At 42.9% G+C, this 14,549-nt stretch overlaps 1 long non-coding RNA gene across 2 annotated transcripts in view; it reads left to right on the plus strand.

The window, feature by feature from the left end:
* The window catches only part of LOC102553349 (uncharacterized), a 62,516-nt gene extending 49,015 nt beyond the window's left edge, over positions 1 to 13,501 (plus strand). The window contains exon 8 of one of the 2 annotated variants that reach the window (XR_015631239.1): positions 13,061 to 13,501. This is a non-coding gene — a long non-coding RNA (uncharacterized LOC102553349). Of the gene's footprint in view, positions 1 to 484; positions 1,000 to 13,060 lie in introns of those variants that run through there. The other variant, XR_015631240.1, reaches the window with a different exon arrangement.
* Positions 13,502 to 14,549: the final 1,048 nt, after the last annotated feature.

A 14,549-nucleotide genomic window follows, 5' to 3' on the forward strand; every position in this document is an offset into this window, starting at 1 on the left:
ATGACCTGGTTAATTATATAATGCATTCGTGATTATACATGGGATAGTTATATTATGCTTAGGCATTATTATGACCTACTTATTGTTTTAATTTGGCAATTAATTGCAACATAAGGAAATATGATTGTGTGTCCAATTGAAAGGGTGTGGACTTGTGATGGCTATTCTTGGTTGTCAACTTGGCTATATCTAGGACTAAACCCCCCAAATGGAGGGCACACCTGTGAGAGATTTGTTTTTTGCTTAATTTGAAGTAGGAAGAGGCACTTCCTTTTTTTTTTTAATTCTTTTTTTTTTCGGAGCTGGGGACCGAACTCAGGGCCTTGCGCTTGCTAGGCAAGTGCTCTACCACTGAGCTAAATCCCCAACCCCTATGGAAGAGGCACTTCTAATCTTGATCTTTGAAGTAGAATGATGGAACTTTAATCTGAATCTTGAGGCAGGAAGATACACCCTTAATCTTGACTATATCTTCTGCTTGCAGCCTGTATAAGGACATTCAAGAAAGAAGCTTTTGATCTTTGCCTGCTTGCCTTGGCCTTGCTAGACATTTCCAATGCCACTTCCTCACTGGCACTGAGGCCTACTTCTTTGGGATTCCAGCATATACTGAAGACCAGCTGAGACATCCAGCCTACCAGATTCTAGGACTTTCCACTCAAAGCCAGCTATTGTTGAATTAGCTGAACTGAAGCCTGTAAATTACTTCTCTCTCTCTCTCTCTCTCTCTCTCTCTCTCTCTCTCTCTCTCTCTCTCTCTCTCTCTCTGTGTGTGTGTGTGTGTCTCTGTCTCTGTCTCTCTGTCTCTGTCTCTGTCTCTGTGTGTGTGTGTGTGTGTGTCTGTCTGTCTGTCTGTCTGTGTGTCTGTGTGTAGGGGGAGAGAGAGAGACTAATTTTATAAGTTCTGTTACTCTAAAAAACCCTACCTCATACAGCATGCTTTGTGAATTGGATTGTATTTGTAACTGAAATGCCATGACACCTCTTTTCTTGCTAGTATTTTTTTTCTTTTTGTTTTTTTTTCGGAGCTGGGGACTGAACCCGGGGCCTTGCGGTTGCTAGGCAGGCGCTCTACCGCTGAGCCAAATCCCCAGCCCCTGACACCTCTTTTCTTATTCAACATCTGAGAGTTCCCCTAAGTTTGACGTCCTGTACTTCATCAAATTAATAGACAATTTGGGAATCATACTTCAGTGGAACATCCTCACATCCTCTTAGTTTTAGCTGAAGCTTTCATTTCTCTCCTCCTCCACCCTCTCTCTCACTCTCTCTCATACTCACAGAGAACCTTTTATGTACCTGATTATAAGTAACGCATGCATCTTGTGTTTTCAGCTTCTGTTTTGACCTTTTTATTTATTTTTATTTTGTTAATTATCTTTAATCTTTTTTTACAGTCCAATCTTAATCCTCCTCTCAGTCTGTTCTCTAACATTCCTCATCCCATTCCTCCTCCCCTGTCTCCAAGAGGATGTCCCCACCCCCTCCACCCACCAGGCCTCCCCACTCCCTGGGGCCTCAAGTCTCTTGAAGGTTAGGCACATTTTCTCTCACTGAGGCCAGATCAGGTAGTCCTCTGCTGTATATTGGGGGGCCTCATATCAGCTAGTGTATGCTGCCTGGATGGTGGATCAGGGTCTGAGAGATCTCAGGGGTCCAGATTAGTTGAGATTGCTGGCCTTCCTATGAGGTCACCTTCTTCCTCAATTTCTTCCAACATTTCCATAATTCAACCACAGAGGTACTCAGATTTTGTCCATTAGTTGGATATAAGTATCTGTGTCTGACTCATTCAGCTGCTTGTTGGGCCATGCTAGGCTCTTGTCAGTACCATAGCATCAGTAATAGTAAAAGGCCTTAGAGCCTCCCCTTGAACTGGATCCTAAATTGGGCCAATCACTGGCTCTACTTTCCCTCAGTCCTTTCTCCATTTTTGTCCTTGTAGTTCTTTTAGACAGGAACAATTCTGGGTCAGAGTTTTTGAATGAAAGATAGCAACCCCATCCCTCCACTTGGTTCCCTGTCTTTTTACTGAAGGTGGACTCTACAAGTTCCCTCTCCCCACTTTTGGGCATTTCATCTAAGGTTCCTCCCTCTGAGTCCTGAGTGTCTCTCACCTCCCAGATCTCTGGTACATTCTAGAGGGTCCCTCACCTCCTATCTCTAGAGGTTGCCTGTTTCCATTCTTTCTGCTGGCCCTCAGTCAGGGCATCATCTCTGTCCGTTCTCTCAATTCCTGATTATGTTCTTCTTTTCTGCTCCCTGTTCCCTCTCCTACCCTGATTCCTCCCTCCTTCGGCTTCCCATGATTGTTTTCTTCTCCTTCTCAAGTGGGATTGGGCCTCACGTGGGCCCTTCTGCTTGTTAACCTTGAGTTCTGTGGATTGTATCCTACATGTCTGTACTTTTTTGGTTAATATCCACTTATTAATAACTACATACCATGCATGCCATTTTGGGTCTGAGTTACCTTACTCAGGATGATATTTCCTAGTTCCATCCATCTGCCTGCAAGATTCATGGTGTCCTCTTTCTTAATAGCTGAATAGAATTCCATTGTTTAAAGGAACTACATTTTCTGTATCCATTCTTCTATTGTGGGACATCTTAGTTGTTTCCAGTTTCTGGTTATCACAAATAAAGCCTCTATGAACTTAGTGGAGCACATGCCCCAGTGGCATAGGAGGCATCTTTCAAGTTGCATATCTGGGTCTTCACGTAGACCTATTTCCAGATTTCTAAAAAACCTCCAAATTGATTTCCAGAGTGGTTATACCAGTTTGCAATCCCACCAGCCAAGGAAGAGTGTTACTTTTTTTCCACATTCTTGCCAGCATGTACTGTCTCCTGAATTTTTTACCTTAGTCATTCTGATTGGTATAAGGTGGAGTCTCAGGGTCATTTTGATTTGCATTTCCCTGATGACTAAGGACTTTGAACATTTCTTTAAGTGCTTCTTGGCCATTTGAGATTCCTCCGTTGTGCATTCTCTGTTTAGTTCTATACCCCAGTTTTTGATTGGGTTGTTTGGTTTTTTGGAGGGTAGCTTCTTGAGTTCTTTATCTATTTTGGATATTAGCATTCTATTGGATTTGGAGCTAGTGACGATTTTTTCCCCAATCTGTAGGTTGCTGATTTGCCCTATTGACTTTGTCCTTTGCCTTACAGAAGCTTTTCAGTTTCATGAGGTCCCATTTATCAATTCTTGTTCTTAGAGGCTGAGCCATTAGAGTTCTGTTTAGGAAAATTTCCCCCGTGCCAATGAGTTCAAACTTTTAAACCCTAAATCATAATTCAGGGTTCAACAAACAATGGAACAATGGATCATATTGACAAATCAAGTGAATTCTGATATTCATATCTCTCTCTCTCTCTGTCTCTCTCTCTCTCTCTCTCTCTCTCTCTCTCTCTCTCTCTCTCTCTCTCTCTCTCTGGTCTCTTATGTACTTCAAACTGGCTTTAACTTCAAACTCACTATGTAGCTGTCTGATTTTTAACTCCTGATCCTTCTGCCTCTACTTCTAGAATGTTGCCATTGCAGGCACAATGCACCAAGCCAACTGTTGCCTTTCTACTCTTGCTTTGTTTTGTTATAGACATTCTTATTTACTTATATTTATTTGCATGTGTGTGAGACTCCATGAGTTTATGTGTACTATTCACATGCCTGGTGTCTGATGGGGCCAGCAGAGGGCACTGGACCCCTTGGAGCTGGAATTCCAGATAATTGTGAGCCATCTTGTGAGTGCTGGTAAAAAAAAAGGGGGGGGGGGACTAAAGAAACCTTGTCTTCTGCACTTCTTCAATAATAAGTGCCCTCAACCACTGAGCCAACTCTTCTGCCCTTCTCCTCACTTCACAGAGTTTCACCGAGCCACAGCCATCCAGGTGTGCATGTGTGTCATCTGTCTATGGTGCTTCTGGGTGACAAGGCTCCGTGAGTTGTTGCCACAAGAATTATAGATGCCCAAACTTACTCTTTGGCTCCAGGAGAAAAAAGATATCTGCTAATCCCTGCTCCACACTAGTGTTTCCAATCTTGTTCTCATTATCATTTCCCCGAGGAGCCTTTGAGGCTTTTTGTTCTAAAATGCCCTGCGCTGTGAATTTCATGTGTTGAATCTGTATCTGTGATCCTCACAGGAATATACTAAGATTTTCTTTCCTTCCCTAAAAACAAATTTTTACCCTGTCGGATGCAGTATTACCCCTGTGGAGAAGGCATGCTCTAGTATACCGAGACTCAATTTTGGCCCTATTGACATTTTAAACCACATAATTCTCTGTTGTGGGAAGCTGTCTTGTCCACTGTGGGATCTTAACAGCATCCCTGATCCCTGCCCACCAGATGCACATAGCACGCCTTCACAGGATCTGTAAACCATCTGTAGACAAGGCTAACAGTCCTGTGAAAGGGCCAAGCAAGCAGGAAAGGAGACCACCCGAAGTTGTAAAAAGGCTTATTTCAGATGGTATCAAAACCTAAAGAGGTATAATTTCTATTATATGTCATAAACCTTATATATTTTTCTTTGCAGCAGATACCATTAACGTGGACCATCTTTTTTTTCTTTTTGTAACTTGTACTTTTGGCTATGAGCTCTCATCTTCAGGTCAACTTCACACTTGTTATGGAGCTAACAGTGGCCTTGAACTTATGACCCTCTTACTGCTTCCTCCCAAGTTCTGCATTTACAGACAGTATAGGGCCTTGTGCTTTTTAGGTGTGAAGACCTGTACTTGTTGCCAACTTGACAGAATCTAGAATCACCTGAAAGACAAACTTCTGGACACAACTATAAGGGCCTTTGTTGATTAGATTCACTGGGATGAGAGAATCTACCATAAAATGAGTAGTAGCATTTCCTGGGCTAGGATTCTGGAGTTCATATATAAATAGGAAGCTGGCCAAGCACAGGAATCCCTTGCTCCCTTCTTGCCTACAGAAAGCACGACCAGCGGCCATAAGCTCCTGCTTCTGTCACTTCCCCCTTATGATGGACAACACCCTTGAACCATGAGCCCAAATAAACTCCTCTTTCCATAAGTTGCTTTTGCCAGACGTTTTTATAATTTATAAAACAACATATTAGGCAAGCACAAACTGAATAATATCCCTATTAATTGATGGGATGCACAAGCAAAGACCTCATGTCTTAATATATGTATTCCTTGTCTACCTTGAAGCACATGGACACTTTCCTTTTAATATATTTATTTTACTTTTCATTATGTGTTAATGTGTGTGGCTATTTGTACACAAAGGCAGGTGCCTACAGAGGCCAGAAGAGGGAATCTGTTTCTATGGCTCTGGAATTATAAACAACTGTTAGCTACCCTGTATGAATGCTGGAAATTGAGTCCTCTAGAAGAGTCGTAAGTGTTCTAAACCACTGAGAAATCTCTCCAACCCCCAAACCCTTCTTTTTAAACAAAGTTCTTCAAGGACCAGTACAGCCATTCTTTTTGGCTATGTTATTGGCTTCTTATATCCAGCACACATTACTCCATCCCAATACCTTCCAAACCCCCAACAGTAGGTAGGTGAGAAAGAAGGTTAGAAGGAAAAAGGAGAGCTCTTTAGACTACTTCCTGCTGATTAGAAGCATTGAGTTCCTTTTTGTCGAGTCCAGTCTTCTTCATTGTCAGGATATCTCCAACAAGGAACAAACAGAGATCCAGCAATCCAGCAAAACAGCAAATGCAACAGCAGGAACCAGCATCAGAGACAAGTAACATCAAGGCTGCAGCCACTACCTATCTTGGGGCTCTGGCATTTATATACCCTCTGAAGAGTCTCCAGAATTCCAAACACAAACTAGCTTCAGCCGGCAGAATACACCCCTCTCAGAGCACAAGACAAATCATAGCTGTGGATTATGTGAGCCAGCTCTATCCTTAACTCACATCTGGGATTAAAACAAAAACATGTTCATGTAATATAACTTTTTTTTGGTTTTGGTTTTGGTTTTAAGAAACCAAAACTCTCACTGCAGTCCACCTAGATGGTTCTATGGATAAAGTCTTTTGCCATAATGATCTGGATTTGACTCCTGGAAGCCGCTATGGAAGTAGAACTCAGATTCCCAAGAGTTGTTCTTTGACCTCCCCACATGAAGTCCGGTACTCATGTGCCTGTGCTGTCATATACCCTCCCTCTACCTCACCCCCACATTTAACAAAATAAATATAAAAAAATCAAGGCTCTCCAAAGGCCTGTTATGAACTCCAGTCATCACCCTTAATGATTCTTTCTGTATCTCTTCCAGGCTGAGAAGTCTGACCTTTTTGATAATAATCTTCACTATTCTCATGATATGTCAAGATTCCATTCTTCATTAACAAAAGTCATTCCACCATTTCATTTTTGAGGATCATCCTCGTTGTTAGGGATCCAAAAGGGAAAATATACATAAGGAATTTATTTTCTTTGCCATTGAACTCATTCAAGTACATATTTGTTCTTCTTTAAAAAAAGAGATACATTTACAACTCAACCTCACCACAGTGTAGAGGACAACAGACAGACACCAAGATATACAGATTCCTGCGATGAGTAAAGAGTGTGTGCATCTCTCCTAGAGTTCCAGGATGGAAAGTTGGGGATAGAATCATCCAGAACAGGAAAGACGCTGATTTCTGACTTGTGTGTAGTGAAGGCTTTTTCATCATGTGACCTTTCACGTGCTTGCCTTAACGAAACATCTTTTCACTAGTGTCTGCTTTAGGAAAACACTCCATCGTGTGTTTGCCTCAGGAAAACATCAACAGAAAAGAAAACTGATTGTCTGAGGAGACCATAATTTTCTATTTCAATCATGTCCCAAGTTACGAAACGCAAGCCTATTATCTGCTGGCATGCTCTTTGCTTTAACAGAACTTCTTTAGATCCCATTATTAAACTACAGTCCCAGAACAAATCATTTACCATAAATATTTGATCGTTTATCAATTCCCTTAGGAACTTTCCTGCATTTTTCAATGTTTGTGTTATTCTACAGTGTTACATTTACTTCTTATTTCTCAGTACACTGTCGTATTTATTTTCTTCTGCTGACGTATTTGGCTGCTGTCACATACCCATGGATTAAGTGTGGTGCATGCCAGTCATGCAGCTTCACGTTCTCAGACATCATGCTACTTTGCAGTGTGCAAACTGACTTTCCAGCTGCTTTACATTGTGTGGTAACTCTAAACCTCAATGATTAGGACAAAATTGAGTGATGGAAACATTATCATCTATACCAGAGCCAAGAGACAATAACCAAAGAAACAAATCTGGCCCCCTCCTTGATTTTGTGAATAAAGTTTTATTGACGCACAACCATGTCCCCTATTGCATAAAGTATCCGTAACTATTAACGTATCATAATAGCGAAGTCAAGTAGCTGTGAATTTTTGCAGGCCATTTAGGGCTTGTGGAACCATGTTACAAGACAGACATGAGAATGAGCAAGGTTGAGTGAACTCAGACCCCTGGAATCTCAAGCTCTGAATAGAAGTGGAGCTACTCCCTACCCGTCTGTACCTGCTCTTGAACATGTAACCACAACCATGATATCCCACTAAATGACCATGGGTACTAAGTCACATAGCATAACACCTGGAGTTCTTCTCCATGCTAATGAGGTATCTAGATAGCCCTGAGCCTTCAGCCAATGAGCTTTCTTTCTGGATATTTTTTCCTGCAAAAGGTATTTAATCCCTAGTTCACCCCGAATAAAGTATATGCATTTATATCCACCACCAATAAACCAGTATGAACAAGCAAGGGTTTTTTTCAGGGGAGCTGCTTCATTAAGGATCACTTCAGAGAAGAATTTAGACTAAAGAACCACACCTAAAACTCCTAAGGAAAGTTTCCTCCACTCCAGGTCTCAGGTGTTCTCAACACTCATCTCAGACCCCACCTTCCCACCTCTGCCTGGCATAAAGACACCTCAAGGGGAAAGGTAGACCTTGGAGCCCCATTCCAGACTTCCATCTCCTGACAGTACCCTGTCAGTGCCCAGGTACCCAGAGAAGAGACTGGAAACCACAGTGGACCCTTGCTTCAGACCTTGCCCATCTCAGGCATGTGGCACCCGCCCCACACCCCAGTGGAGAGGCAGGATGCAGTAAAATAGCCATTCATTTCAAAATATTTATTGTTTGGCATTTTCTGGAAGTTATCGTCAGCACTCAGGGCTCTCAGGGCTGCTACAACTGCCAAACCACCATAGACGTCACATGGATGTTGAATGCATAAGGAGTTGATACATTTAAAGGCTCTAAGACATATAATTTTTTCATACTGATTCCTCAGAATAGAAAATGCAGCAGCCAATATTCACATAAGGACCTCTCATTCTTAAGGGTGTCTGTATTGGAGTTCTGAAAATGAGTGTATGATCCTGTCAGAGAAAACTTACTGTGGCCACTGAAGGGAAGGAAGGTGGCTTAGAAGCATGGATACAAGACTTCTCAACATGCTCAGAAAGGAACAACACAGGCTTCCCTTCTCAGTGGTTATAATCAAGCAGCAATGGCCATCTTGCTGAGAAGGCAGTGTCCCCAGCAGAACAACAAGTTGGGCCCTATTAAAATTCTTCCTGACTCCTGAAGAGTTGAAGAAATTACTGGGTATTCTTCAAGTAGAAACAGCCTGGAAGCCATTCATATTCCAGATGATGTTCTCTAGGCTGTGTTTACCCTCACCTCCATGCCCTAGCAATGTTCATGCTGGCTGGTTGTTCTATGTTTTGTAGTCAGACAGAAAAGGAGCCAGAAGGAAACTCTCTTTAAAATATAAGCTCCCAGTGGAAGCTTCACCAGAGGACTACACTTCCCAGAAACCTTAGGACCTGAGAGACAAGGTTGATCAGTGACAGTGGATTCAGACAGCACAGAAGGCAGGGATCATCCCTCTGACAAGTAGGAAAAATGAAATGAATTTGCACAGAACTATTCTGTCCTTCTTCCTTGAGATGTGTGCTTAGCTTGTACCCGTCCCTTTCCACTAAGAGTCCCCTGAAAAGGACAACTGGATAGAAGACTCCAGAATGAAAATGCCATTGCTCTCAGCTGGTGTCTTTTTAATGACCCATCCCCTGTTTCTCCTTGTTCTGAGAAGCCACACAGAGATTAGCAGCATGGGTGGCCCTGGAAGGCTTGTCGGAGGGTCTCCAACCCTCAGATCTGCCTCCCAGTTTGTCAGCTGAGAGACAGGTCCTGGCTGCAGCTCTGCCATTGCCTGGCAGAGAAAAGAGTTCACTGCCCAGGCCATGGCTCCTCAGCTTCTTCCGTGTGCTTCAGAGTCTCTGCCAGTGCTACAAGGCCACCACAGTGTGGGGGTGGCCTCACTGGCTCTGTCTCTGCTTCAAGGCCACTTCAGGACTCCGAGCTGTTTGGGAAGGGACAGCTGTCATGGCAGGTGCCATAGGGGGTGGCAGAAGCTTTGGGGACTAATTACAGGGTCTGTTCCCCAATCACTTCCTTAGGGAGCCTGGCTTCGAGCCATTTTAAGAGACTGTAGGTGTTGCTTTTTTTCCCCCTTACCCTGTTTGAAAGCTGCCAAGGAGCTGTAATCATTCCCAGTGTATACCTGACCTTGATCTCCAGCTGCTCTTTAGTCACTTGTTCCAAATTTCAAAGTCTGGGCCCAGCCTACCTGCTTATGACCGTCCCAGGTTCTATGAATGCTTCCATTTCAGACCAACTTTCAAGACTTGATGTCTTACCTGCTGGCTTAATAGTTTGTTTCTGGGCAGGAACTGCACGACCTACTGCTGTGCTGAGCTCACAGTGCTTGATGTGTGACTTTGGCTGAGTTACTTAACAAATCTGATTGCTCTACTCGAAGATGAAGCCCTGGAAATAAATGGTCCCTTAAGTCCCTTCCAATGTATTGTACACAGACAGAGTCTTCCTGAGCTGCTTGTAACAGCTGAGTTGATTCAGGCTTGTCATTGTGGAGGAGGTTATGTAGCCTGAGTAAGGCTTGGTCTTCCTCTGTATCATGGAGGTGAAGGCATCCTCCTGGCCTAGTAGGAGGACCTTCAGGGAATTACGGGATATCAGGTCCCTCCTCTTTCCTTTATGCTTTTTGACAATGAGGTGAGTCCTTTGCTGGAGCCCAGTGCCCCCTCTATGGCCTTCCAATTCTCCCTGCAAAAGTACTGAGCCAGGAGTCTATCCTGTCAGGCCCCGGGAGGGAGTTAGTGAACTCTATGTTCTGTTGTGCTCACAGGAAGCTGTCTGGCATAGGACACAATCCTGTTTTCCCAAAAGCCATGAAGACATTAAATATTGATTATTTAATCCTTAACATTCTACTGTATAATTATCCATGTCCTTTGACTTCCGGTTGTTCTGTAAGTGGACTCAGTCATAATCGAGATGACAGAGCAGCCCAAAAGAAATGAAATACCTGGCCCAATTTCATACGATTTTTAATGTAGCAGGATTTGGTGACACATGCCTATTTTGCCAACGTTTGAGAGGTTTGGGAAATTTGGAAATGATGAAATAATAATTTCGAACCTCAAGTTCATTTTTTTATAAAAAAAACTTGGTTCCAGAAACAGTTTCTAAACGATGGAGCTCGTATGTGAGCTTCATGATTCTAACATTCAAACACAGCTCATCTTTGGTCCTTTGCCTTAGTCTCCTCTTTCATCAAGAACAAGTCAGGCATGCCACAGCCTATCAAATCAACTACTTGTGGCTGCACAATCTCCATCAGAAGCTTAGTTTTAGACTTTTGGTGCTTTGCCTTTTCTTTTTTTTTTTTATATAGATTCAGTCTTTTATTCACAACATGTGATAATAGCAGTGTATTATTATTCATTTTTTTATTTTTTTATTAACTTGAGTATTTCTTATATACATTTCGAGTGTTATTCCCTTTCCCGGTTTCCGGGCAAACATCCCCCTCCCCCCTCTCCTTCCTTATGGGTGTTCCCCTCCCAACCCTCCCCCCATTGCCGCCCTCCCCCCACCAGTCTAGTTCACTGGGGGTTCAGTCTTAGCAGGACCCAGGGCTTCCCCTTCCACTGGTGCTCTTACTAGGATATTCATTGCTACCTATGAGGTCAGAGTCCAGGGTCAGTCCATGTATAGTCTTTAGTTAGTGGCTTAGTCCCTGGAAGCTTTTGCTTGGCATTGTTGTACATATGGGGTCTCGAGCCCCTTCAAGCTCTTCCAGTTCTTTCTCTGATTCCTTCAACGGGGGTTCTAATCTCAGTTCAGTGGTTTGCTGCTGGTATTCGCCTCTGTATTTGCTGTATTCTTTGCCTTTTCTTTTAAGTCGGAAGGACTATTTTGTGCTCAAACATAGACTCTTCTTTGTGAGAACATAATGAGCTCAGGACAGAGAATACGAGCAGAATGCATATACTATCATTATCACACATAGACATACCCATGCTGGTACACACATGCACATTTGGCATATGCACACATATGAACACACATACACACTCAGGTACACAATACACATAGGCACACATATGCAAATATACAAATACATACCACATGCACACACACAGGCACATAAATGCACATAGACACATGCCATATAGACACACATGTACATACATACATGCACATACATATACGTGCAGATATATGCACATAGGTACAAACCTGCATATATCAAGACATGTACACACATATACTCATACACCCACATTTATACAGATACACATATACATACACCTGTATGCACATGTACACAATGCACACCTGCACATAGTACATACATATATACACATACACATATATACATATATATGCCCATACATACATACATATATACATACACATTCACAAACATGTCTCTACACACCCACATCTCCATGTGCACACATGAACACACATGCAAACACATCAAACACATGTGCACACACTTGTACATGCATATACACATATACTAAACACACAGGCACAGTCCACTTTCCTTCCTCGTTTTGTTGCTACCCTTAAGCTTACTAACTCAGTAACTACAACAGTTTCCATTGCTACTGAAAGCCATAAAGAATAGCCGAAAAAAAAAACCTAAGTATTTGAAATGTCAGTGGAACTACTGCTTCTTCAAAGAGCAATCAGTGGGTGATGTGGAAGAGAGACAGATGCGTAACTCCCACAGTGCAGACGGGTATTGATTAATGCATTCCTATCCCTGCAGATGAAGCCGGGAGTGGGACAAGGAGGCTGCACTGTTGGATTATGGTCCCAGGGCTCTTCATTTGGTGGATCTGGAATTACTTAGAGCTCATTTCTAATATCCTACTATCCTAGAGCCAATTTCTCAGAGTTAGATTAAGCAACCATGACCCCAAAAAAAAAAAAAAAAAAAAAAAAAAACAATGTTCTTTGTAATACTGACCTTGTTTCCACTAGGATTGGGGTCAGCAGTCATTATATTAGCAACTTTACACATCGCTGAAACAAAATACCTCACCGAGCCAACCTAAGGAGGGAAGGGTTTATTCGGGCTTCCAGTTCAAGGCTTCAGTCCATCATAGCAGAGAAAACATGGTGGCAGGAGCCTCAGGCAACTGGTCATACTATGTCCACAGTCAGCAAAGAGAGAGAAAGGAATGTGGGTGTTTATAATACTGTTTACTTTTATCTAGTTCAGGAACCCCATCCCCAGGAATATCACCGCTCACAGTAGATTTGACTGCATCTGATAGCTGTATTATAAGTTAAAGTTTTAATTCTGAGGGCATGGCTATTTGTGTTTTCATTTGTTAAATTTTTCTCTATGTGGGTGGTATCTATTGATGAGAAATACAATCCCTCGCTATGTGTTCTCCACAGCCTCCTTAGCAACATGCCTTTTTAGTTTTAGTCCTTATTTTCAATTTCAGGAAGTAAGTTGTGTCCCTTTCATTTCCTGACTCCAGGAGGAGTCAGGCAAGACTTGTGTCCATGGATATCAGCCTTTGGTATTCAAGCCTCTATTTTAGCTTGGTTTAGTTTGGGGTGATCCATTTTATTCCTTGGCAATCACTCGGGGACTCATTTACTTTCAAACAATTATTGAACGCCCATCCCCTGTCTGTTTTCCTGCCAGGTACTGGGATTATATTGTTGAACAAACCAGTTTCAATTTGGGCTCCTCGGAATTTACAGCCCAGTGAAGATACACCCCCCCCCCAACAAATAACCAGGGAAGAAAAAACAGCCATTGATTCTGCAGCCCATAACAAGGGGGCCTTCTGTAATCTGAATGTAGGAGGAAGATTTCCCTGAAGAAGAAACTGAGATAGAAAAGATAATAGAAAGAATTGAGATGAAGAGAGGGGGCTGGTAACACATGTACCGCAGCAGTGATAAGAGAAATGGCATCGGTGGGTCTCACGGAGTTTTACAGTGCATTTTTCTTGATGACTATCTCAGAACTCTCCGTATTGAGGGTATTCATCTTCAATGTCATCCCTCCTCTGATTGTAGATACTCAAAAGCACAGTCTTTTGCTTTTGTGCAAATTACAATGAATTGTTCTTTGCTTCTTCTTTAGTGGCCTCTAACTGGTTTTTATTTATGGTACAATGCCTGCGGGACCACAGCTCACACCTTGGCCTGACACCCACTCTGCTTTTATATTTTCGGTGTGTATAGAGTGGGTGTGTTCATTTGTTGAGTGTGTTTGAGTCAGTGTTCTGCCATCTTCGTGTGTGTGTGTGTGTGTGTGTGTGTGTGTGTGTGTGTGTGTGTGTGTGTGTGTGTGTGTGCTTGAATGTACATGCAGGCCAGAAGTATGAAGTGGAAACTTAAGTGTCCTTTGGAAAGTCAGTTGTGTTGAATGGTGTTCTGTTGGGGCAAACACTTAAAGGACTGTTTTCCTGAGGCAGACACAGGTGAAAGGCTAAAGCAGATTTGCGAAGCAGACACAGGTGGAAGGATGTTCTTCATTAAGAACACTGCCTTACATCCCTTTGTTGAGCTCCATTTGTCCAGACTCCACAGAGAAAAACTGTACCAAAAAAACTTCTGGTGGTGTGCAGAAGTTTCTTGTCACTTCTGTAGACTTGGGTTGATTGGAAGAGTGATGTCGGTTAAGACAGATGCACTTGTTGAGGCCAGACCTGTGGAGGACATGTGATGCTTGGAGGGAGTATAAAAAGGACTCTCCACACAGTGACAGCGACAGAGGCTGAGCTTGGCTTGCTGGTACAGCTAGATGTGCAATGCTAGCAGGCCGCAAGTCTTCACTGATCTTTACTTTCCTGAGAGAGGCACAGCAGAGAACTTTTCTTGGTGTTCCTGTTGGACCCTCCTGTTGACTCAAGCTGAAGCCAAGGTCAGGGTGGTTCTGCTAGGTAGTACCACCATTGCTGATTCATGTTTGCTATCCCGACTATGCCGAACTGGACTGCTGATGTAGCCGTGAAGTGTTTGCAAGAAGATCAAGCTGTCGCTGCTGCCTGTGACCTGAACTGTTGATTTCCAGACAACACAGATGGGTGTTGCTCCAAAGAACCATTTCTAAACAGGTCCCCTTCCCCCATATCCTTTCTTTTCCACTTCCTCTGGTGGGTGGTGGGCTAGCAGGGAGGTTA

This window comes from Rattus norvegicus, chromosome 10 (genome assembly GCF_021556685.1).
Source record: "Rattus norvegicus strain SHRSP/BbbUtx chromosome 10, alternate assembly SHRSP_T2T, whole genome shotgun sequence".
NCBI classification, from domain to species: domain Eukaryota; kingdom Metazoa; phylum Chordata; class Mammalia; order Rodentia; family Muridae; genus Rattus; species Rattus norvegicus.